We start from the raw sequence: 24,014 nt of genomic DNA, 5'->3' as shown, positions 1-24,014 counted from the left end.
AGACCCACAGCAATGTGGTTGACTCTAAAATGCCCTCTGAACCAAAGAAATTAGGTATGAGCAATAAATGCTGGCCTAGCCAGCAATGCCCACATCCCATGAATAAATTTTTAAAAAATGTGATTCCATGTAACATGGGAATTGGGGTCCTAGGACCCCCGAGTTGCATTTTAAGTCAAAACAGGCCATACCACGTATTGTAAACACTGTGACCACTACAGGCAATGGAATTGAAGAGACCTCATCCAAGGTAAAGTTTGGAATTATTTCTGTGGGACAACTTGGTGTATTTCACATAAGGTAGTCAATGGAACTATCCCTAGAATTGACAGCCAGTGATTTTACAGGAAAAATGCTTTAACATTCAGATGGCTTTCCTTTTATTTTAGCACAGATGTAAGTTTGTCTATTTTACATGTCAAGCAAATATTTAAGACATTAATTTGCTAGCAGTGTCAGGAGTACTTAGCACCTATCTTCATTAAAGAAGAGCATGCCGACAATGTAGTTGTTACGGAGGAGGTCGTAACGATACTAGATAGGATAAAATAGTTCAAGTGCAGGCACTTAAAATGTTGGCGATAAACAGAATAGAAAAGTCACCTGATCCAGATGGGATGGGTTCGAGGTTTCTGAGGGAACTGATGGCATTGGCCAAAACTTTCCAATCCTCCTTAGATTTAGAGTTGGTGCTAATGAACTTGAAAAAGTTGTAAACAATGAGAAGAATAATAACAGACTTCAGAAGGACATAGGCATATTCGTGAAATGGACAGATACAGGGCAGATGAAATTTAACACAGGGAAATGTGAAGTGATAGATTTTGGCAGGAAGAATGAGGAGTAGCGATATAAACTAAAGGGTACAATTTTAAAGCAGGCACAGGATCAGAGGGACCTGGGGGTGTATATACACATATCTTTAAAGGTAGCAGGACAAGTTACTAAGGCTGTTAAGAAAGTTCATGAGATCCTTGGCCTTGGAAGGTGACCAATGCAGGTTCACCAGAACGTTATCAAGACCCCAAGAATTGGATGATGAGGGAGAGATTACAGAAACGAGGCTCGTATTCCTTGAAATATAAAAAGTTGAGTGATGATTTGATTGAGGTATTTAGGATTTTGAAAGGAAAAAGTGGGACTAACAAGATTGCTCTTTAGTAGAGCCATAAGAGACTTGATGGGCCAAATGCCCCCTCCTGTCCTGCACTATTCTATTATTTTATAATTAATAGGGTGGATGGACACTTTTTCTGCTGGTAGGGGAGTCTAGAGCAAAGGGACATTACAAAATCAGAGCCGAATCATTCAGGAGAGAAGTTAGAAAACATTTCTTCAAATAAAGAGTGTGATATAAAGATGGAACTCTCTCCCCCAAAAAAAGTGGCTGCTAACCCAAATAATAATTTTAAATCTAAGGTCAATAGGTCTTTGCCAGTCAAGGGTATTGGGATATAGATCCAAGGCATTAGGATATTGATTAGCCATGATCTTCTGGCGCACGCCAGGAGGTGGATATTAGACAGGACTGGGAACCATTGTACATGTATTGATTTCCGTGTACCACTGAATATATGCATTGATGCCTTGAGGACAGTATCCAAGCATTTTGTGTGGCTGGTCTCTGCCCACACAGGGGAAACAGTATTCTGTTGAAGAGTACATAAGAGCAAGGCTTGTAGAACGAAGAGTGTATGCATTGGATCCCCAGCTGGTGGCTGCTCGAAACAGTGGCCTACACTCAACAGGATCCACACCCTCCATGCAAGGACATCACACATCCTCCACAAATGGAGTTCCAAGGACAGCCCAGCCTGCGAATGTGATCACCCAGATCAGATTGTTCATCGCATTGTGAATGAATGTGGCCTACGAAAATTTTCCACAGGACCCAATGAAACCCACTCAACAGCTGTGACTTGGCTGTCCAACTTGGACTTAGACTTGTAAAGCTACCAGAAGTCAAACACAAAAACAGAAGCCATGATCCCATTGAGTAGAGGAACAGACTCAAAGGGTTGAATGGCTTACTCCTGTTCCGATGTGATTATACAAACATAGGAATTAGGAGCAGAAGTAGGCCATTTGGCCCCTCAAGCCTGTTACACCATTCGATAAGATCATGACTGATCTGATTGTGGTTTCAACTCTATTTTCCTGTTTACCCCCTATAATCTTTGACTCCCTCATCAATCAAGTATCTAACTCAGCCTTAAAAATATTCAACGACCCTACCTCCACTGCTTTCTGTGGAAGAGAATTAAAAACACTAATAATCCTCTGAGAGAAAAAAATTCTCCTCATCTCTGTCTTAAATGGAAGACCCCTTATTTTTAAACTGTCTCCTGTGTCACCTCTCAACATCCACACTGTCAAGTCCCTTCAAGATCTTATTAATAGAAGCACGGTATACAAAAGCAATGAAGTTATGCCAAACCTGCTTAAAACACAAGTAAAGCCTCAGCTGGAGTATTATGTTCAATTCTGGGTATCACAGTTAGCAAGAATATCAAGGTCTTTGAGAGGGTAGAGAAAAGATTTACTAGAATGGAGCAGGGTTGAGGGATGTGGAAAGACTGGAGAAACTGGAGTTATTAACCTTTGAGCAGAGATGGTCAAGAGGAATTTAATAGGAGCGTAAAAAATCATGAATGGTTTTGATAAAATAAATGAGAAACTGTTTCCAGTAGCAGAAGGGTCCTTAAATAGGGGACACAGATTTAAGATGATTAGCAAAAGAATCAGAGATGACATAAGAAAAGAAATTGTAGGCAGTGAGTTGGTGCGATTTGGAATGCGCTGCCTGAAAGGGCAATGGAAGCAGACTCAATATCAACTTTCAAAAGGGAATTGGAGAAATACAGCCAGTGTATGGGGACTGGAACTAATTCGACAGGTCAACCAAAGAGCATACATCTATGCTGTATTACAAGAATATAGGCTTATAAGGGTATTTAGAAGGATTGGGCATTGCAAGAGTTAAATGACCCTAAGCATTTTGCTAGAACTGTTGCCATACAAAATCCACTGCTTTTGAATGATGAATGATCACAAATATCCTTGTTATTACAAAACTAACTGTTGTAGCTAGAAGAGAGGGGGAAACAATGGGCAGGATTTTACCATCGGCGAGCGGGGGCTGGGCCAACTCGCCGACGCGTAAAATGACGTGGGATGACATTGGGCGTAACCATTTAAATTTTCAGGAAGGGAGGGCACAGCAAAATCAGCTGCGGGCCCGCTGGCCTGTTAATTGGCATTGACAGGATCAATTAAGCAATTAAAGGACCTGCCCATCCAACCTTAAGGTTGGCAGGCAGGCCAGGAGCCCCGGCGGCAACTAGAAAAAAACACGAAACCTCATCCAGCGCGGGATGAGGTTTCATGTAGGGTTTTAAAAATTGTAATAAAGTTGTTATGGAAATTATGAACATGTCCCAACTCATGAGGGGACATGTAAGGGAATTTTTTTTCCTATTTTTAATATTTTTAAAAGTCGAGGCGATCTCCCTGAGGCAGCACTTAGCCTTAGGGAGATGAGTGCGCTCTATCGTGCGTATGCGCGAAAGAGCGCACTTTTGATTTTAGGGATTCCTCCTGCCCGCACAGGGAGCGCATAGCACTTCTGAGCGGACATCATGCTGGGCAGGCTTTAATTGGCCTGCCCACGTAAAATGGCGGTGCGGCCCCGATCGACAGTGGTGATCAGGTCCGCGCCTGCCCGCGATTGGGTCAGCCCCGCCTGCCCAACGAACAGAAAATTCAGCCCAATATCTCTCCTGTTTGTGGGAATGTGCAAACTTTTATAATTAGTGGAAATATAATCACATATAATCCCCTCATTATTATAAAGTACTAATATTGCAAGTCCAAAGTTTTAATACTTCAGTGTTATTTCTCCTGTTAGAATTAGACAAAAGGAAATGTCTAAGCCTTTTACAATTCTATGAAGCTGTCACCAAAAACAGGTGACTTGCTCATTTGTTGTTTGTAAGATTTCACTGCTGCCTTAGCCTACATAACATTGACTTCAAGAATAATTGAGTACTTTGAAAGCCTGGGAATGAAGTTTTAGACTTTAATGACAAGGTGGTAATTGCAGTTGATGTAGTGAGTGGTCTCATTTTTCAACGTTAAGGCATTGATGAATTGTCCCTTTTTGAAAAATGCCCAACTATCTAAGTTCATTTTTAGTTCACTACAACAGTCTATAACTTCTCTTCCATTTTATTGATCCTTTCTGCAGCTAAGGTGCACAGTATTGATCTACTCTTCTGTTTTTGCTGATGTCTTCAATCTTTTTATTCAAATGACATGTTTTATAGTACTGAATTTTCAAAAATGATGCCATTCAATAATACTTTTATTACTAAATTATCCTCAAATAATGGAGAAACACAACCGTAAAGCCCCAGTGCAACCAGAATATAAAAGCATCACAAAAGCTTCTGCATAGTCATGTTATATTGGTGTCCTTTATTTACTGACAAGACTGCTACGAGAAATAGCTGTCCAGTCTCTCCACATCTCTCACCCCCACAACCATTCAATTGTTTTCCTCTTTATTCTTTCGTGGGAGGTGGTTGTCACTGGCAAAGCCAGCATTTGTTGCCCATCCCTAATTGCCCTTGAATTGAGTGCCTTTCTAGGACATTTCAGAGGGCAGTTAAGAGTCAACCACACTGGTGTGGGTCTGGAGTCACAAGTAGGCCAGACCAGGTAGGGATGGCAGATTTCCTTCCCTTAAGGGCATCAGTGAATAGATGGGTTTTTACAACAATCAATGATAGTTTCACAGTTACCATCACTAAGACCAGCTTTATAATTCCAGATTTGTTAATTGGATTCAAACGCCTTGGTGGGATTTGAATTCATGTCCTTAGAGGATTAGTTTGGGACTCTGGATTACCAATCCAGTGACATTACCATGACACCACATCTCCCCCTCCCCGGCCCCTCCCCCAATTTAGAATTAATCTCAAATAGACCTGGGCCTACCAGAAAAGCAGGTTGAAAATTTCTTTTCCCCATTTGTTTGGAGACTGAAGACAAAGTTACAGAAATCATATTATAATATCTGATGGCCAATGTTATTTTTCCTGGCTCACTTTTAAAGTTACAAAGAATTAAATAGGATTTACAGCACAGAAACAAGCATTCAGCCCTCTCCTATCACACCACATCAGAATAGCCTTCTACTCCTTTCTCCCTCATATGCTTACTTCTTCAGTTAGGACTGCCTTCTAACAAAGGAGAAATACATAGAGATGACCAAATACCTTAAATCTCTCTAGCATAATGTGCCCACCTCCAAAAAGAGTCTTCCAAAAGTGAAGGGAGGGTGCATGGTACATATGGATAATACAGTATTCTCTATATACTTACAGGGCTAATTCTCTGAGTGGAAACTTGCTAACAATGCTGAATGGGAAATGGGCCTGAATCTCGCAATTGTCCACTTATTCAGTTAACTGGGTAGTTAATCTCTAGCCAAAGGCCAATACGATTTCCCATCCTGGACTTCCTGTGGGCCTCACTGATTGACAAATCTATCCGTGCAATTTTGTTCTAAACATTTGCGATCTAAAGTGAGTGGGTGAGGGTGCTATGGATGTGGGTGTGTTATATTCACATTTCACTGATAAACAGCTGGCATTCTTTGACTTCACAACCTTGTGTCATTCACAGCTGTAGCAGTAAGAAAGATATCGAACTACTTCTGTCCGTAATAATGGTCATCTGACTTCTGCAGGTTGGTTATGATGGGCTGCTGATTGCACAGCTTTCTCCTACATGCCTGACAATCTGATGAAAATTAGTTTTGCAAAACAACAGAAAATCCTGGCATACATCCGGGTGATGTGCAATACCCTTTAGCAAGGAAGATTTTCATAACATTGCTTTATTCATGGGCTCAGAAGACCTCAGCTTCAATATTCTGTCTAATTAATTTCAAACAATGCTCTCATTTCTCTATCAGAAATATGCTGAGATAACACTTCAATTTGAATACCTCTTGTCTTCTTTTGAATCCATTTTTCTTGCTACTTTCCTTCATGTGCTGACTTGTAACTGGAATAAGGTTCCACAAGCACTGAACTGCCTCCATCTTCCAATATGATAGCCAAAAAGGCAGCATTGGCAAGTTATTAAACAATTATTGGTATTAAGATCCAAACCTTGATCTTGATCTTATTCTACCAGCAGGGCTACTGAAAGAACAATCAGGTAGATAGAGACTGAAGGCTCATGGTTTCAAAAACCCTGAGGAAGAGACGAAAACTAATGGCAGAATTTTCACCCCCACCTGGGAGTGAGTGAAGAAGCGGACAGGTATGAAAATTAGAAAAAAAGAGGAGATGGAAGGGGGAGAAAAGGTGCTCTAAAGGGGTTAAATCAGCTGGAAGGTAAATACTGAGTGGGCTGCTGCAATGATTAGTGCTGAGGCCCCAGCTATTTACAATCTATATTAATAACTTGGACAAAGAGACAGAGAGTAGCTATCAAAGTTTTCTGATTATGAAAAACTTGGTGGAAATGTAAACTGTGGAGAGGACACAGAGGCCAGAAACGTCTGTGCCTGCTGGTGTCGGGTGTGTTCGGTGGCATGAGCGGATGATATGGCAAGAAGGCCAAAAAACGGCTTCACGGCATCATAAAACCAGTTTGTGATCGTTCGCTCAGCCCGTCAATGGTGGGCCATGTTTCCCACCATTGGATATCTGGAAACTCATTGTAATACATCAGCAGTTCATTATAAGACCAGCCCACCTGACTCATTCTTCCCCTCCACACCCCCAGCCGGATCGTCCGCCCACACCATCGTGTTTCATAACAGCGTAGAAAAGGCGTGCACTTGGCGGGCTGCATTTTAAGGGGAACTCAGAAGTGAATGCAAAGTAATGTTGCGGAGCGCTTGCAAGGGACACCTGTTGGACTTCAAGGTTGAGGTGTGTTGGGGGGGGTGGCAAAGGCTGCCCTGTGGCTGAGGTGACTTTGGTGGTGGTGGTGATGGGGGTGGGGGGGGGGAGGGGCAAAGGCTGCCCTGCGTTGAAGGTAGCACACAAGCACATGCGGGGTGGGAGGGGCAGTTAGGCAAGGGAAGCGGCCATGCATTAGGGAAACCTTATATAAAGTGACCATTCCTCTGCAGCTGAGACAGTTCAGATGCAGCCACATTTGATATGATTGGAGTTGTGCCTCAAAGTACCACCATGTGCCCAGAGCTTTTTATCCCTCAGGCACAGACTGCCAATTAATGAGTGTTTCAGTGGACTGCAGAACAGTTGAACAACTGGGAACATTGTATAATCTCTTTGTGAAAGCTGGCCATGTAGCAGTCATTGGTGGAGGCACTCACAGCTCCTTACAATGCCTTTATTAAGGTTTGGGCCAGCATCCATTATGGTGCAAACTAACAGTGCAGCCTTGCAGTGCGGGTTAGGAGAAAGCCTGTGCCTGAGCTGAGAGCACAGCATGCAGTCCAATGGGCAAACCTGCTGCTAATCGGTCAGGTGGAGTTGGGCAGAGGTGGGTGGAGTTTTGGGCAGCCATGCAGCGTGCTAAACTCTGGCCATCCAAGTGGTGGCCAGCACTCTCCAGGATGTGTTAAGTGGCCTTCAGGCTTAACCAAGAGAGGTTCTTAGTACACCCACGCTTGAGCAGCACCCTCAGGAAGAAGGGGCGGCTGGGTCTCCCACACACGCCACAGAAGAGCCACAGTGAGCTGTCGCTGGTTGGCACCTAGCTAGACCCAGGGTCTATGGATGCTGCCTTTCATTCCTGCAGATGACCGAGAACCTGTGTTGCCAAAGACTGTGCATGTCTAGGGAATGGGTCGGTCACATCTGCCAGCGACTGCAGGATTTAGTACCACAGGGTCATGGAGGACATCCACTGCCCGTAACTGTGAAAGTGACCGTGGTGTCAATTTCTACACAGTGGCTCCTTTCAGGGCTCCACAGGTGACCTCTGTGGGATATCACAAGCCTCCACCCACAAATGTATCCATGAAGTCACAGATGCCATCTTCTCGAGGGCACACAACTTTGTGCATTTCGCCCCGGACCAGAAAAGCCAGGATGCAAGAGTGATTGCATTTGCCCAGATCTCGGGTTTTCCACAGGCGCAGGGTGCCATCAACTGCACTCACATGTGCTCAGATCTCCATCACAACAAGCGGTCATCTATGTCAACCGCAAGGGCTTCCATTCGCTGAATGTGCAGCTGGTCTGCGACCACCAAAAACACATCCCGCAGGTCGCCGCACAGTTCCTAGGGAGTGTCCACAACTCCTACATTCTTAGTCAATTACAGATCCCTGATGTCTTCCAGGGTCCACAGAAGCTGCAGGGTTGGCTCCTCAGGGACAAGGGCTACCCGCAAAGGCCGTGGCTGATGACACCCGTGCGGTGGCCTCAGACTGCAGCAGAGCGACGCTATAATGAGGCTCATGCTGCAACTCGCAACTTGGTGGAGCAGACCATCGGGATTGTGAAAATGAGGTTCCGGTATCTGGAGGTCTGGTGGAGTGCTGCAATACAGTTCACAGAGGTTGTCACGCATCGTTGTCGTCTGCTGCACCCTTTACAACCTGGCGCTGCAGCGGGGAGACAATCTGGCTAAGGAGGAGATGGAAGAGCTGGAGGTCTCCTCTGATGAGGTGGATGCTGATAGTGATGAGGGTGAGGAGGTCCTCGAAGGTGACGATGATGGCAATGAGGCCCTCGCACTGGCCAGATGAGCAGGAGCGCTTGGGAGATCCTCATAGTTGCCAGATTTGTGGAGGATGATGATGACATGTAGTGAGGAGACATCATAGATCCTCACATTGCAACTATGAATATTTGACTGCAGTCTGGCTTAGGGCAGCATGAATGCCCTCTGCGATAAATGCTCATGGAGAAGCAATGGAGGCCCCAACAGTCGCTCGATTGCAGAAGGATGATGATGACATGCAGTGAGGGCATTTCATCGATCTTCACATAGCCTCTGAGAATGTCTGACTCCTGTCTGGCCGCGGACAGCTCGCTTGCGCTCTGTGATCAGGGTCATATCATAGAGACGCAACCTTGAAACTTTAAAAGCACCTGATCCATTGTCCGCCTTTAGCACCCGACCCCTTCAGGAGCACAGCGTCATTAGTCACAGATGCTGAAGAGATGGGGCCAGCCCCACCTTAAAGGTACTGAGAGCACACAGAGAGAATGACAGAACTCTGCGACACCTGCCCACTATATTCTGACAGCAATGACAAGAACTCTCAAGGTGCAGGCATCACTAATATGTCCAGGAGGTGTGAGGCTGGACCATTGCTTTGGTCTGAAGGTTGCACAGAGCACAAGGAAGAGGCCCTGGACTGAGTCACTTGCCTTTATCTTATGCAGATGTGTCACATCTAATTGACATGAACATTGCTGATCAGAACAAGGAGCCATAGGCAGGGAGACATTCTTGGGAGTTAATTGGTGAACATTATGTACAAGTGATTAATACTCATGTGCAACCACATCTTCTTAACCTTCCCAACCCTGCCGTTACGTCTTGGTGCTCCCTGGACATCCACAGCAGAGGTGGAGGCTGCCTGCTGACTGCTGCACTCTCCCTGTGATGACCTTGAGGGGCGTCCTCTGGAGGTCTCCAGCCTGCTTTCAGGGTCCTGCTGTGTGGCAGCAGCATCCTCCTTGGCTTGTGGAGCTGGAGCTGCTGAGATCACAGGAAGGGGGGGGTTTCGGATGGGCCAGATACTCTTGAAGTCACCTGGATGGATGGCCCCAGGGGGTACACCTGCTGATCCTCCTCCCTATGGGTGTCCAAGGGCCCCTGGCTGACTCCTTGAGGAGAAGGGGAAGCTGGAGTGAGATTTGGCTGCTACACACCACTCTCGCGTATACACTGTTGGAGGCCAACTATGGCATCAGCGGTGGAGTTCACTTCGCGCAGCAGCTCAGGACCAACATCCTGGACCAAAATCTCCATGGTGGCCACTACCCTACCAGTGTTGACCTCGGTGCATTGGCATGCCGGCGCTATCAGCTCAGCCTGAAGGCTGATGGACTCCTCCATTGTGCCTTGCAATCTGAGGAGTGCAGTGGATATTCCTTCCTGATGTTCTTAAGCTTGCCTTTGGAGCTCCTTGCTGGAGCTATGACAAGTCCAGAGGCTCATCATCTGACTCCGACTCAGCAAATATCTGACCTCCAGCAGTCCTCCGAGTGCTGGACACCTGGAAGTCCCTGCCACCGCCTGCTGTGGATCAGAAAGTGCGATGAGCTCACCACATTGTGACCCCAAGGCTACCCTAAAGCTAGGCCCCACCGGGGTGTGGGTGAGCGCTGTGATGGGTCTTCAATGAGGGTGCCTTCAGATTCCTCTTCAGAGGTTTCTTCAGGCCTTGATTGGAGGCCATGGGTCGTGGACTCCATTGGCTGTTTCCCAGATGTACCTGTGAAAGCAAGGGGAGATAATTAGTGCATGGCAGTGGCCTGTGAAACAGGACACATCACTCACAGCATCGTTGTCTGATGGATGTTGCGCTCCTAGACCCTCACTTGGTAGAGCAGCACCGACCCCGCCGTCAGCACAGGAATAGTCCAGATCCTCACTGGCCAGCTGAATGGCTGTTTCCAAAGTCTGTGAGGACCTTGATTTCAGGCATTCCTCCACCAGTCTTTGACCTCTCCCTCTTATTGTGTGCCAGCTTGTCCTACATGAATAGAGATGGGGAGAGTGTAAGCAGGACACCTGCCAGGCCAGATGATAAATATTCCTGGCCTGTGTGGGTGGTGAGTGGTCCCATTGACAGGATGAAGTCAATGAAGGTGTGTGCGAGAGAGTGAACGGTGATGTCCCTTGAACTGGCAGTGAGTGAGGGCCCTGTGGATGTGTGGTGGGTTTGTGAGTATATGAGTTGAGAGTAAAGAGAAGAGTGACTTACCCTGGTGGAACAAAGAAGATCATTCATTCTCTTGCGACACTGGGTGGCAAGGCATTGGTGCTGACCATTGCTGCCATTGCCTCCCAAGCCAGATTGGTGCTGCCCATCTTGTGGCCAGAGGACATCACGGTGAGCCTCCACTGCATCCAAGAGGCCTTTGTGGGATGCTTCACTAAACCTTGGGCTGCGGTCTTTTTGCCTTTTGGGGCCATGTCTTCCATGCAGCAGTTGTGGGCTGGAAGCACTGAGAGGTATGCACTCGGCTGCACTTTAAATATGGCGCCCAGCATGATGAAGTGGCCAGGTGATGGCGTGGTGGGTGAATGAGAGCCCGCCTGCCACAGAAATGGCATGTTTCTCAGGAATGCATAATTAAAGCAGAGGGTTTGGGACAATGCGGCGTGAAAAGCCACCATTGTAGCTGGCAGGTAAAGTGTCGTTTAACCCACCCACTACTGCACTTAGTGCAAATCTGGGACAATTCCACCCAGAGAAGCTGCAATGAGATATGGACAGGTTAAGTGAGTGGACAACCAAGATGGCAGATGGTGTATAATGTGGGGAAGTGTGACAGGAAGGGCGATGAGAGTTTGCGTAAACTGAATTCATATCCACCGGAGTTTAGAAGAATGAGAGGTGATCTCATTGAAACATTCAAGATTCTGAAGAGGCTGGACAGGGTAGATACTAAGATAAAAACAAAAATACCTGGAAAAACTCAGCAAGTCTGGCAGCATCTGTGGAGAGGAATACAGTTAACGTTTCGAGTCCGAATGACCCTTCAACAGAACTAAGTAAAAATAGAAAAGAGGTGAAATATAAGCTGGTTTGTTGGGGTGGGGGGGGGACACAAGTAGAGCCAGTGATGGTTGGAGATAACCAAAAGATGTCACAGACAAAAGGACAAAGAGGTGTTGAAGGTAGTGATATTATCTAAGGAATGTGCTAATTAAGGGTAGAAAGCAGGACAAGCAAGGTACAGATAGCCCTAGTGGGGGTGGGGTGGGGTGAAGGAATCGAAAAAGGCTAAAAGGTAGAGATAAAACAATGGCATACATTTGAAAAATACATTTGAAAAAATGGAAATAGGTGGGAAAAGAAAAATCTATATAAATTATTGGAAAAAAGGCGCGGGGGGGGCGGGGGAAATCGGAAAAGGGGTGGGGATGAAGGAGAGATTTCATGATCTAAAATTGTTGAACTCAATATTCAGTCCGGAAGGCTGTAAAGTGTCTTGTTGGAAGATGAGGTGCTGTTCCTCCAGTTTGCGTTGAGCTTCACTGGAACAATGCAGCAGGCCAAGGACAGACATGTGGGCATGAGTGCAGGGTGGAGTGTTGAAATGGCAAATGACAGGGAGATCCGGGTAATGCTTGCAGACAGACCGAAGATGTTCTGCAAAACGGTCATCCAGTCTGCGTTTGGTCTCTCCAGTGTAGAGGAAACTGCATTGGGTACAACGAATGCAGTATTCTAAATTGAGGGAGGTGCAAGTGAAATACTGCTTCACTTGAAGGAGTGTTTGGGCCCTTGGACGGTGAGGAGGGGGAAGTGAAGGGGCAGGTGTTGCACCTTCTGCGATTGCATGGGAAGGTGCCGTGGGTGGGGGTTGAGGTATAGGGGGTGACGGAGGAGTGGACCAGGGTGTCCCGGAGGAAACGATCCCTGCAGAATGCCATCGGGGGGGCTGAAGGGAAAGATGTGTTTGGTGGTGGCATCATGCTGGAGTTGGCAGAAATGGCGGAGGATGATCCTTTGAATGTGGAGGCTGGTGGGGTGATAAGTGAGGACAAGGGGGACCCTATAATCATCCTGGGAGGGAGAGGAAGGTGTGAGGGCGGATGCATGGGAGATGGGCCGGACACGGTTAAGGGCCCTGTCAACCACTGTGGGTGGAAAACCTCGGTTAAGGAAGAAGGAGGACATGTCAGAGGAACTGTTTTTGAAAGTGGCATCATCAGAACAGATGCGACGGAGGCGAAGGAACTGAGAGAATGGGATGGAGTCCTTACAGGAAGTGGGGTGTGAGGAGCTGTAGTCGGTAGGCTTGTAATGGATATTGGTGGACAGTCTATCACCAGAAATTGAGACAGAGAGGTCAAGGAAGGGAAGGGAAGTGTCAGAGATGGACCATGTGAAAATGATGGAGGGGTGGAAATTGGAATCAAAATTAATAAATTTTTCCAGGATGCTAAGATACTAAGTAGATATTAAGATGTTATTTCTACTGGCTAGGGAATCTAGAACATGGGGGCTGATCACTTAGGACTGAGATGAAGAGAAATTTCTTTACTCAAAGGGTTGTGAATCTTCGGAATTCTCTACCTCAGAGGATTGTGGGTGCTATATCGGTGAATACATTTAAGGCTGAGATAGACAGATTTTGGGATATGGGAAGTGGGTGGGGAAGTGGAGCTGAAGCTCAAGGTTAGCCATGATCGTACTGAATGGTGGAGCAGGCTCAATGGGCCCCATGCTTGACTCCTACTCCTAAGTCTTATGTTCCTATAACATAAATAGTCATCACTATTGAGAGAAAATAAGACTTGAGGGAAAAATTGAATTAGGCTGACATTGGGCAGGGGGGTTGCAATGTGTGATTAGCCCACATCCAATCTCATTGAGGCAGACAGTATGTAAACATAATACTGCTTGTTCATCCACATGGTGGTAGCTTGCAGCCGAGTGTGCTCATGCTGCTGACTGGCTACATGCTCAGCATGGGGACCAGGTCCATGCATGGCTAATGCGATACACAGCTAGCCTACACCTCTTTAAGGCAGCCCACCCTCTTAAAGCAGAGCTGCACTCGTGTAACTGAAGCTGCTGCAACTGCCCAGAAAGGCATGACTGGAGGGTACGAGGACAGCAAATAGGGAAACAGGGCAAAGACAGAAAGGCTCCTAGATTCTTGAATCTGACACTGGAGCCCGGAGTGATTGAGGTAGAAATGGGAGAGAAGCCATGTTTTAACAGGGAGCCAGGGGACCCTAAAGGCACACCTTGAGGAGGGAATGGGAGCTGGCAGCTCAGGAGGTTAATTCCCAGAGTCAACTCCAGTCCCAAAAGGTCTGGCTGCAAGGCCAGAAAAAGTTCAGTGAGCTCACACTGGTGGGCAAGGTCAGCTAATGTATCTTCAAATGAAATCTCCCACCAGGGCCAGGCAGAGAAATCATGGGTCCCGGTGCCTCTCCTGTTTCCGGGCCTCTAATTCCTCCACACCCCCCACCCAACTTTAACCATCTCCCTCAATCATGCATGATTTTCTTTGCCCTTTCAAGATTCACCAATGAATTCATCAAACAACCACTGAAAAGCACTAGTAAAATTATAACTCCCATTGATGGCATCAGGTTACAAATATCGTCTGAAATACATGCAGCAGGGGTCATTAATATTAAGAGCAGTAACAATATAGTGCAGTGTTAGTCTGTGCGTGTCCTAGGTGATCCCACTGCGGCTATTAAACAAATCAGAAAGTTCAATTTTTACTTTAACAGCATCGTGCAATATCGTTAATTTGATAGGGAGATATCATAGGGATGATAACATTGATTTCGGTGACTGCGTCAGTCCTTATTAACATGTTCTGCACATTGCACCTTGTGAATGCGGGGACAGTAAGTTCATATTTGGGAGAAAGATTCAATACTTGTAATCCAGATGAACTGCACAAGCTCTTTTCCATGCTTAGAAGTAGAAGATTTTCTCCTGCCTGGGGACATGACATTATTCAATAATTTCATACAAAGGATGTAATTGGATTCTATTTTATCAGTAATCTCACAGGGTAGAAAGATAAAATGACTCCTGAGCAACAAAATGGAATGATTAAACAACATAGGTCTTCACTGTTAGTGAGAAGCGTGGAAGTCCTCAGCTGTCTCTGTGCAACACACTTTTAAGAGGCCAGAAGACAAAGACTGAATGGTTCACAATTGTATGTGTGTTTTTACTTGAACAGCAAGTCTGAAGACTCTTCTGATTGCTGCTTCTCACTACAATATATTTACAATATCTACCATGCAACACAACTTTATCACAATATTTCAATACCTCAAAAAAACGCATAAAAAGCACCGGGATAATAGGTAAGTAGACAAAAGGACAAGATTGAAGCCAATGGAAAAGACTTGAGAATCATGTGCAGTGTGAAACAGATTACTGATTCACTATGAGCCCATTACACACTCCTGTTCTGGAAATCTCACCCCACAAAACCCACTCACAGTAAACTTTCATTAGCGACAAAATAAACAGGACTCCAGCCATGATTCCACTCTCCATTTACAAGATAATTATGGATGACAAAGGCTATCTAGACCAGCTCATCCCAGAATGACATATGAACATGCGTATTAAGAGCAGTAGGCCATTCAGCCCCTTGAGCCTGCTCCGCCACTTGATAACATTGCCTATATTGTACCAGTGGCTACAACTCAAAAGTATTTAATTGTCTGTAAAGTGATTTGGGACATTGTGAAAGGTTCTATATAAATGTAGGTTTTGCCCTTCTTTTATTACACCTGCATGCAGTAGGCAGAGTGACTGTAACAATGGTGACATTGGAGGTCCAATGCTGATTCTCTCAGGATAATTAATCACAGAGCAAACAACTAATGTTAGGAAAGTGGCCACAAAGAAATCAGTACATTTACTATTCAACTCTGTAGCCTGCCACCCCCCAACCTCCTCCAAACTCCCCCCAACACCCTCAATTGCCCCTCCAACCTCTCCCCCAAGCCCCCTCCACTCCAACCTCCCCTCCAATCTCTGCCCCCATCCCCCACACACAGATCAACCAATTGGTTCTAAAATAGCAGGGATTTCATTTACCATTTTTTAAGCAAGAACACTCTCCTGACCATTGCTGTGCTGCTGTTGACCTTTGGTTTTCTGGAGGGCTTTTTATAAAAAACTAAAAATCGGACCCACGAAGCTATCTGAAGGTCAGAAGCAGCATGGCAGCAAGTCAGTGAAATTGAGACTGACACTGACATTGATAGACCAGCTTTAAAAAGATCAGAACTCCTCAGTTCTGATTTTTTTTAGCCGGTCAGCTGCTCTGGCTGCTCAGTGTAGACAACGAGAAACTCCATGTAAAACACAGAGCCCAGAATCCCCCTAGCCCTGGGTCCCGTTGTTTCGCAGCATCTACACCCCCCTTCTCCCAGGCCCTGTCTTCCACCCATCAGACCACCAACCCCTCATGCTGGTCAATGCACCACAGCCCCTTCACTAACCCATCAGCAATAAGGACTCATGCCTAACAATCAGATACTCCACCTTACCCTCACACACCAACAATGCCGCGAGCCTTGCAGCCACTTTTCGCTTCCTCCATATGCCTCCAACTATTCAGCTACGGCAGGCACATCACCCAAACATAAATGCAACACATTCACTGACATTCTCTCCTTGCCCTTGCAGGGCAGATAGCCTATAACAATGGGGAGTAACAGAGAAATGGCGTAGATAAGCCCTCTTACAGTACCTGAACCCTCTGGAGGTCATGCTGCTTTCCATTACGGGGACGGCTGTGATTGAGGCCATTGCATCTGGATTGCTGAGAACACTCAGGATGGTGGTGCCTTAGACCCCTTCTTAAAAATCACCTCACCCTCATTCTTCTCTGTATGAGGATCCTTCCCTCATACCAACCCTCCCCTACTGCATTTTCTGGCTTTCAGATACCAAGAACTTCAGTCCGGCCTGCCACTGCAGCCTCATCATGAATGGCCATATCTGCACCAGGTCTCTGATGAAGCACCATCAATTAATCTGGCACTTGTAGCTACCAGCTCAAGGCTCTGGCATTTTAGAGAGTAGTATAAAGTTGGAACTAGCACATGGTGGATCACTGGGCAATAGCAGCCACGCCAGGGAGAAAAGATAATTTGTCTGCCAGTTCCCCAAAGGGTGAGCTTACAGATAAATTCTGCTGCAGAGGATTCAGATGAGGAGTTCAATGAGGGGGTATACAGGAGACACTGATGGGCATGGACACCAAGATCCTTGGTGCATTGGCAGGCCTGCCACATGGCCTCATCACTGTCAATGAACATAGACGATTTGGCACAAGTTTTCCACACAGAGATTGGAACCCAGAGATAAAAACTGTTGAACAGTTCTGTTGAAGGGTCATGAGGACTCGAAACGTCAACTCTTTTCTTCTCCGCCAATGCTGCCAGACCTGCTGAGTTTTTCCAGGTAATTCTGTTTTTGTTTTTGAGTTTGGAACCCATACTTCCCAGTGTGGAGATGGTAGTGAAACCCTTTACAGCACTTGATACATTGTCTGGGAGTCAATGTCCCAGATTCCACTGTAGAAACCATCCAACATCTCAGTGTTATAGTGGAAGTTCAGACTGAAATCATGAGATCCTTGGCTCCTGCCATCATGGCTGGGATCTCAGTGCTCAAAGGGCTCTCAGCAATCCACAACCTGTAATCCAGCAAATTACTGGGATTGTTGGGGTGCCGCCCCAGGGGAATGCCAATGATTCCTTGGAGCACAAAGCTGCTGTCCTCATGACAGCATTCATTCTCCCATCACTGCCTCTCCGCCAACCCAGACTGCTATAGCCTCTGCCAAGGTCGTTTAATCAGAAGCTGGGCCCTCAAGGCCCAGAGCTCGAGGGCATCCTGGAGACCATCTGCAGTCTCCAGAAAACAACAACAGTATTTCACCAGCTATGCTGCAGCCACTGCACAGGAGCACTAAGAAAATGCATAACAGTGATTATTTCAGTTTTATTTGCATCATTTGAGGTATGCTGGATAAAATTTAATGGAATTTTTTTGTTAAGTTTTTATTTCAGATTTTTGCCAAGAGGATGCTCTGATGGTGGTTAGCAGATGGATTGAAAAGTGGGAAATTGTGCTGGAGCTGTGATGTGCTGATGACTTCTCAGGGGAACCAGAGTCTAAGTATCCACCCTTGGACAGCCTGTCCAGGCTGAAAGCACCCCGATGCCACCTCCCTTCCTCCTCTTCTGTCTTTTTCTCCTTCTCTTTTTTCTCCTCCAGAGGTGACCCCTGGAGGCCTGGTGGTAAGGTCTGTGACTTCATGATATCAAAGTTGTGGAGGATGTAGCAGATCACCACCAACTTGAAGACATACTCTGGTGGGCACTGGAGGGTTTCTCTGCCCAACCCCAAACAGTCCAGGCAGTGGAACCATTGTTTCAGGATGCCAGTGGTTTGCTGCACAATGCTTCGGGATGCTGCACAGCTCTTGTTATTGGTGGCTATTGGCGTAGAACAGGTATCCCTGGTCATCCAGCAGCCAGTCTCTATGTGGTGGGCATGGTTGACTGGGGCAGGATGAATACCTTATGGTTGCTGCCAGGATTTACCATCAGGATCTTCTGGGCATGATTGTACACTAACTACACATTAATAGAGTGATCGCCCCTATGGTTGCAGAACGTCTACCCATTAAAACACGGGGTCTGCAGAGCCACAAGCATGCAGCTGATACCAAGTTGCACCATTCAGAATCCTACTAGTCTGGCAAAGCCATATGCCTGCTCCTCCAGTTTCTCTCTGGTCAGTGAAAAAATAATGAAATCCCTTTCCTTCCGAATAGAACCTGTCACCTCCTTGCTGTAGCGATGGTTGGTGAACTGCGAGATGTTGTTGATGTCTGCTGCTCCCACCTGGAAGGATCCACTGGCATAGAAATAAAGGGAGTGATCTTCACAACCACCGACAGCAGCATCCTCACCCTATTGTATGGTCATTGATCATGTTATAGGAGGTGGTAGTGTTAGAGCTGTTTAATGTTATGATCTGCCCACTTTGCATGCTTCTGGCATTCACACATGCCTGTGCTAGCACCTTTACAGTCAAGGGTATACCCTGTGGGACATACCAGAAGTGACCAGAAACATTCAGGCTGACATTTATTGAATTAGGCTTCTGCAACACTGTGATGATACAGGGGCTGAATTTTGCAGCCTAAGTTAAGTGCCTTATCACATTTTGGAGATGTCTTAATGCACTTTGGTGGCCTCAGCAAGATGCTGCATTGGGGAACAGGACATAGAAATGAATAATTCCTGCATTTTTGTTGTATCACAGTTTGTTTTATTAGAACGGTATGACATTGCACTTCTTCCTACATTGACTGGTATTAAAGTGCAGAGGGCAAATACAACACATATTGCATGACACTGCAAAGGCTCACAGCTTGAGGATGCCTTCTTTGTGATAGAAACCCCTCAGACTAGCTCATGAAAGGAAATGAATACAGAGAGAGAAGTACCAGAAGTATCATTAAGAGGATGGTTTTCTTCTATTACCTCTTAGCATTTGCAGTCATTTCTTCATGTCTTTCTGCAAGTAAAGCATTGCATTCTTAATTGGGTTATTTAGACTCTGAAAATAACAGGATGTCTTTCTAACACACACACACACACACACACACACACACACACACACACACACACACACACACACACACACACACACACACACACACACACACACACACACACACAAAGCTTCACAAAGTAAAGTTTAAAGCATTTAGGGAACCTTATTTCGGTTGCTGAAGTACAAGTTAACTAAAAGCCAGATTATCATATCTCCGTCCGAGGGGCGGGATCCAATTCCAGGATTCCTGCCCCCATTCCTATCGCCACTTTTAGTGGTGCAGGATGAGGATATGGGGAGCCAGCCCACACAGCACTCCTAACCTTACCGGCTCCATCGAGAGTTTGTCATTTTAGACACCCCTGTTATTTTCACGGAGTCAGGCCGGGCCCATTTTGTTGGCAATGCGGTTTCTGGTTCATGGCATCTCAGAGGAGTTGTGGACCATGGGGGACACTTAATTTAGAGTTGGGAACTTTTTGACAGTTAAGTTCAAAAGATGTTGCCTACTTCACATGTCATAGTATAATGGTAGATGATAAATTAAACATGTTCTTAATAGAGTGGGCGGAATCGCCCCAGATTTGCATAACGTGTGGTAGCAGGCAGGCAAAAGGACAATGGTGGTTTTTCTTGCCATATCGTACCATCCCCAGCAGTCCCGCCTCATTAATAATGCATTCACGGGAAACATGCCAGATCCCAGGCAGATAGGCTCAGATTTGCCGCCACACCGTGACTTCAGTGCTTCCTTGCTCCGGACGCCATATTTAAAGTGCACCAGAGCACATGCCTACTTCGTGTCTTCAGACCAGGACTGCTCCAGGCAAGAGACGGCCTCGAAAGTAAAGAAGACAGCAGCCCCCAAATGTAGTGATGCCTCTCTGGGGTGCCTGTTGGATGCAGTGGAAAGCCGCCTTGATGTCCTCTACCCCCACTCTGGCCACAGGAGTTCCACCAGAGTCACCAATGCTTTGGGAGGCAGTGGCAGCGGCAGTCAGTGCCACCGGAGCACAGAGGAGGTCAGCCATCTAGTGCAGCAAGAGGATGAATGCTCTCATCCGTTCTGCCGGGGTAAGTCAACCACCTCATCACTCTCAAATTACACACTCACAAACCCATCACACATCCACAGGGATCTCACACCTCCAACTCTCACACACACTCTCACATCTCCATCAGGCTCATATCCTCTGGAGCTCGCGTCCACATCCCATCCATGACTCCGCCCATCACACAAACATTCCATGCAATGCCATGTGTCCTGTTCACACTCTCTCCATCTGTTACCATGCAGGAGAAGCTGGCTTACATCAGCAAGGAGAGGACCCAGACCATTAGGCCCCTCACTCACTTTGAGGAGCGTGCCATCGCGCTAACTGGTGAGGACGTGGAGCATGCCTGCAGCGACGGTGAAGTCAGCGGTGAACACCCATGTGAGGATCCTGCACAACTCATCCCTCTCTAATCGCCACTGAGTGCTCACTCTCCTGCATTTGACTCTGCTGCCATGCACTAATTATCTCTGCTTTGGTTCACAGGGAGCTCTGCCAAGTGACCGACACCCTCGGCCAGCCAGTCCCTCAGCTCCATTCATGTCCTCAACTCCAGCCAAGAGGACATCTCCTCCATTGAAGACCTGGAAATAAGCAGCCTGGAAGACCCGTCGCAGCGCTTAGCCACACCGTCCACCAGCAGTCAGACACGCTCCTCAGTGTGACCTAGACCTTGAGCAGGCTCAGGTTCACAATCTGGTGGTCACCGCACGGACACATGTCCGCAGCAGGAGGAGGCAGGTTCAGCTGAGCTCCCAGCAGTCCTCCAAGTGCATCTGTGAGGTTCAAGTCAGATGACGAGCCTCTGGATTAAGCCTTCCAACTCATCCTGGAGAGCCAGCAGAAGGCAGGGAACATCACGCAGAGTTGTTGGAAGCCCTGAACAGAGTGGCACACGAGTCAGAGGAACATGTCTGCCTGCTCTCTGAGGAAGTGGTCCCACATGTGCACATTTGGAGGTCTCCATTGGGAAGACAGCAGATGCCATGGGGGCCCAGGTCCAGCACTCCATCATGGTAGCCAACGGTGAGGTCCCACAGTGGCAATACGAGAGAGAACTGGGGCATCTTGACGTTCCTTCAGGTGCTCCTTCCCTTCAAGGAGTCAGGGCGGGGGCCCTTGGGCACCCAAAGGAAGGAGCGGCGGCAGCTGGACACCCCTGGATCATCCATTCAGGAATCCCAGAGGCTGTCCTCTCCCCATGAGTCCCCTTTGCCTATGACCCCCTCAACCTCATCTTCTATCATCACAGAGGGAGCAGATGGACGACAGGAGGACAACCAAAGCAAGCCAAGGTCCTCAAGGCTTCAGCTTTCCAGAGGACACACACCAAAGTCATCAGAGGCAACAGGGCCAACCATTGCACAGGCTGTCTCCACCCCTGCTGCGGATGTCAGAGCAGCACCTAGAAGAAGTGGTAGGCCTAGAAAAGTTAAGAAATTCTGATCACAAGTGGATATATGGGTGAACATTTTTTGTCACTTTCTAATCTGAAAATATATTCACTTTCATTAGCTAATGGGTAATGTTGTCTTTCAACTTCATTGACCGGCTTCCCGAGTCCTCCCCCTCCATGATGTTCTGAAGCAGACTTCAGGCCTCAGCGGAGACCTCCCACCTTCCAAGAGCTACTTCGCGGTGGAGCCATGTCTATGAGGATCAACCCAGTGTGCGATGCATGCACATGTTCCTCCAGGGTCTAGCTGTAGGGCTCCAGCATTTTCTGCCCCTCGGAAGCCTGTGGACTCAACGAGGCCTAAGAACCGACTTCCGCACATCTTATTCAGACGTATTCTGAGCTGCTGTGTTCTCCCACCGGTGTAACAGAAAATCTGGCATGGAGGGACGATTCTGGTTGTGCCTTACTCTGCATCCCATTAGCGGGATGCAAAGCGGGTTCACACTGGCCTCCAGCGGGATTGGCATTCCATCATGGTGGACAGCATTGGATGATCCCACTGTGCTTTCGCGCTGGCGTGAAACCAATTTTTGGCCTTCTCACCATATCGTCTCCCTCTTACCTGCCATTACATCAGATGCCAAAGGGGCCAGAAAATTCTGGCCAGTGATTTTTGATAGGGCATTGTTTAGAAAATGTAAGTGACCATTAAATTAACTAGCACTGTGTAAGTTGAAAAGATTTTAAATGCCTTAGGATACATTGGATAATATGCTCTTTTGAGCTGAACAGTATTAAGATTCAGATTCTACTGTGTCAATTGCACCTTGTAGTTTGATCTTTTCATTGATTGACAGGTCAGCCATCTGTTTAGCCTTTGAAGCAGTGCAGCAGATGACCATCTGTTCCACCACTTCAAAGACTTTCACATGTTCAGCTCTGCGGGTTCTGTTGACACAGTAATGAAATGAAATTTCATTATGAATGTTTGGCTAAGCTCCAAACACCACTAATGAATTCAGCTCGGCAGGGGTTGTTGATACAGATGTCATGGGAACTGTGAACTTTGTTCTAAGTTTTATGAGCTCCTAATAAGATTATGTTTCATGAAGATTTTTTTTGAATGGCTATTTGTTTATTTTGACAGTTTTATGACCACTTGATAAGATTAAGCCTATTTCAGTCTGTTTGATTATATATTTTGTGCCTCTAAGAGGATTAAGAATTTTTTGAATGGAATTTGAATGAGTGTTTGTTTATTTTGATGGGGAACTGAGGCAGGTCTTCTAACCTGTCTGCCTCCGTCTCTGCCTCAGGCCTGCTATGGAAAGCGGCAGCCCTGCCTCCAGCCTGTCCCTGGCACTTCTTGATGAACATAACGTGGGTGGGTACTGCTGTGAAGGAGGCAGAATCACAACATCAGGTAAAAGCCTGACTCATGATTCCTGCCTTGAAGGTGAAAATCTGGAAAATCTATCAGTTTACCACATTAAACTGATAGGACTTGAAATTACTTTCTCTTTTGCTTTATATTCAAGCTTACTTTGGATATCCAGTGATTTGCCAGCTGACAATAGAGCTCTAATGCTCTCTATTCTGCTTCATAAAAAAGACCATTAAAGCCTCAATGTGAAGTGGATTTTCAATATTTAAAGGGCTGAATGTGTTTGTGGGTAAGTTTGTGTGCATGTGAGAAAGAGTGAGTATGAGAGTCCGAAAGAGTGTGTGCCAGTGCAAGTGCTGGTGTGAGAGAGTGCGAGAGTCTGAGAGAGCGTGCGTGAGTGTGAGAGCTACCTAGTCATATTTGCTCCAATATGAAATTAATTTGTCAGTATTGTACTATGGAAGGGTGTTGGCTGAACCAGGCTCATCCGAATTATGGTGTAATAATACACTGCTGTAATACAGATGAATGAAGGATTATTCCATTGACATTCGCATAGACTTGTGAGGTTGCCACCTGGTGACATTCACTTACCTTCCCAAAACTGCCCTTGCCAATTGCTCTCAAGATCTGGAAATGGTCAAAGTTTACTGGAGAAATAAAAAGAGAAGAGTCAGATGCTGCAGATCACAATAAAGCATCATATATTTCTATTAATCAATGGATTAAGGTAATCTACAGACACTGTTTTCATGAAAAGCTATAAGTTTGGGGAGAAAATTCTTGCCAGAGAGTATTGTATTGTGTCACAGAACTACATTTTGGTGGGATTGGTCATTGCAGTACATGCCTGCAAACAAT

At 46.4% G+C, this 24,014-nt stretch overlaps 1 protein-coding gene across 1 annotated transcript in view; it reads right to left on the bottom strand.

Moving 5' to 3' along the window:
• LOC121281472 (serine/threonine-protein kinase 32A-like) overlaps positions 1 to 23,795 on the bottom strand; it is an 892,779-nt gene extending 868,984 nt beyond the window's left edge. Inside the window, exon 1 of the mRNA XM_041194417.1 lies at positions 23,748 to 23,795. The gene's annotated coding sequence lies outside the window, so the exon portion shown is untranslated. The remainder of the gene's footprint in view (positions 1 to 23,747) is intronic.
• Between the last annotated feature and the right edge of the window lie 219 nt (positions 23,796 to 24,014).

The sequence above is a fragment of the Carcharodon carcharias genome, chromosome 8, assembly GCF_017639515.1.
Source record: "Carcharodon carcharias isolate sCarCar2 chromosome 8, sCarCar2.pri, whole genome shotgun sequence".
NCBI lineage: Eukaryota > Metazoa > Chordata > Chondrichthyes > Lamniformes > Lamnidae > Carcharodon > Carcharodon carcharias.
This window is presented reverse-complemented; position numbering and strand designations above follow the sequence as displayed.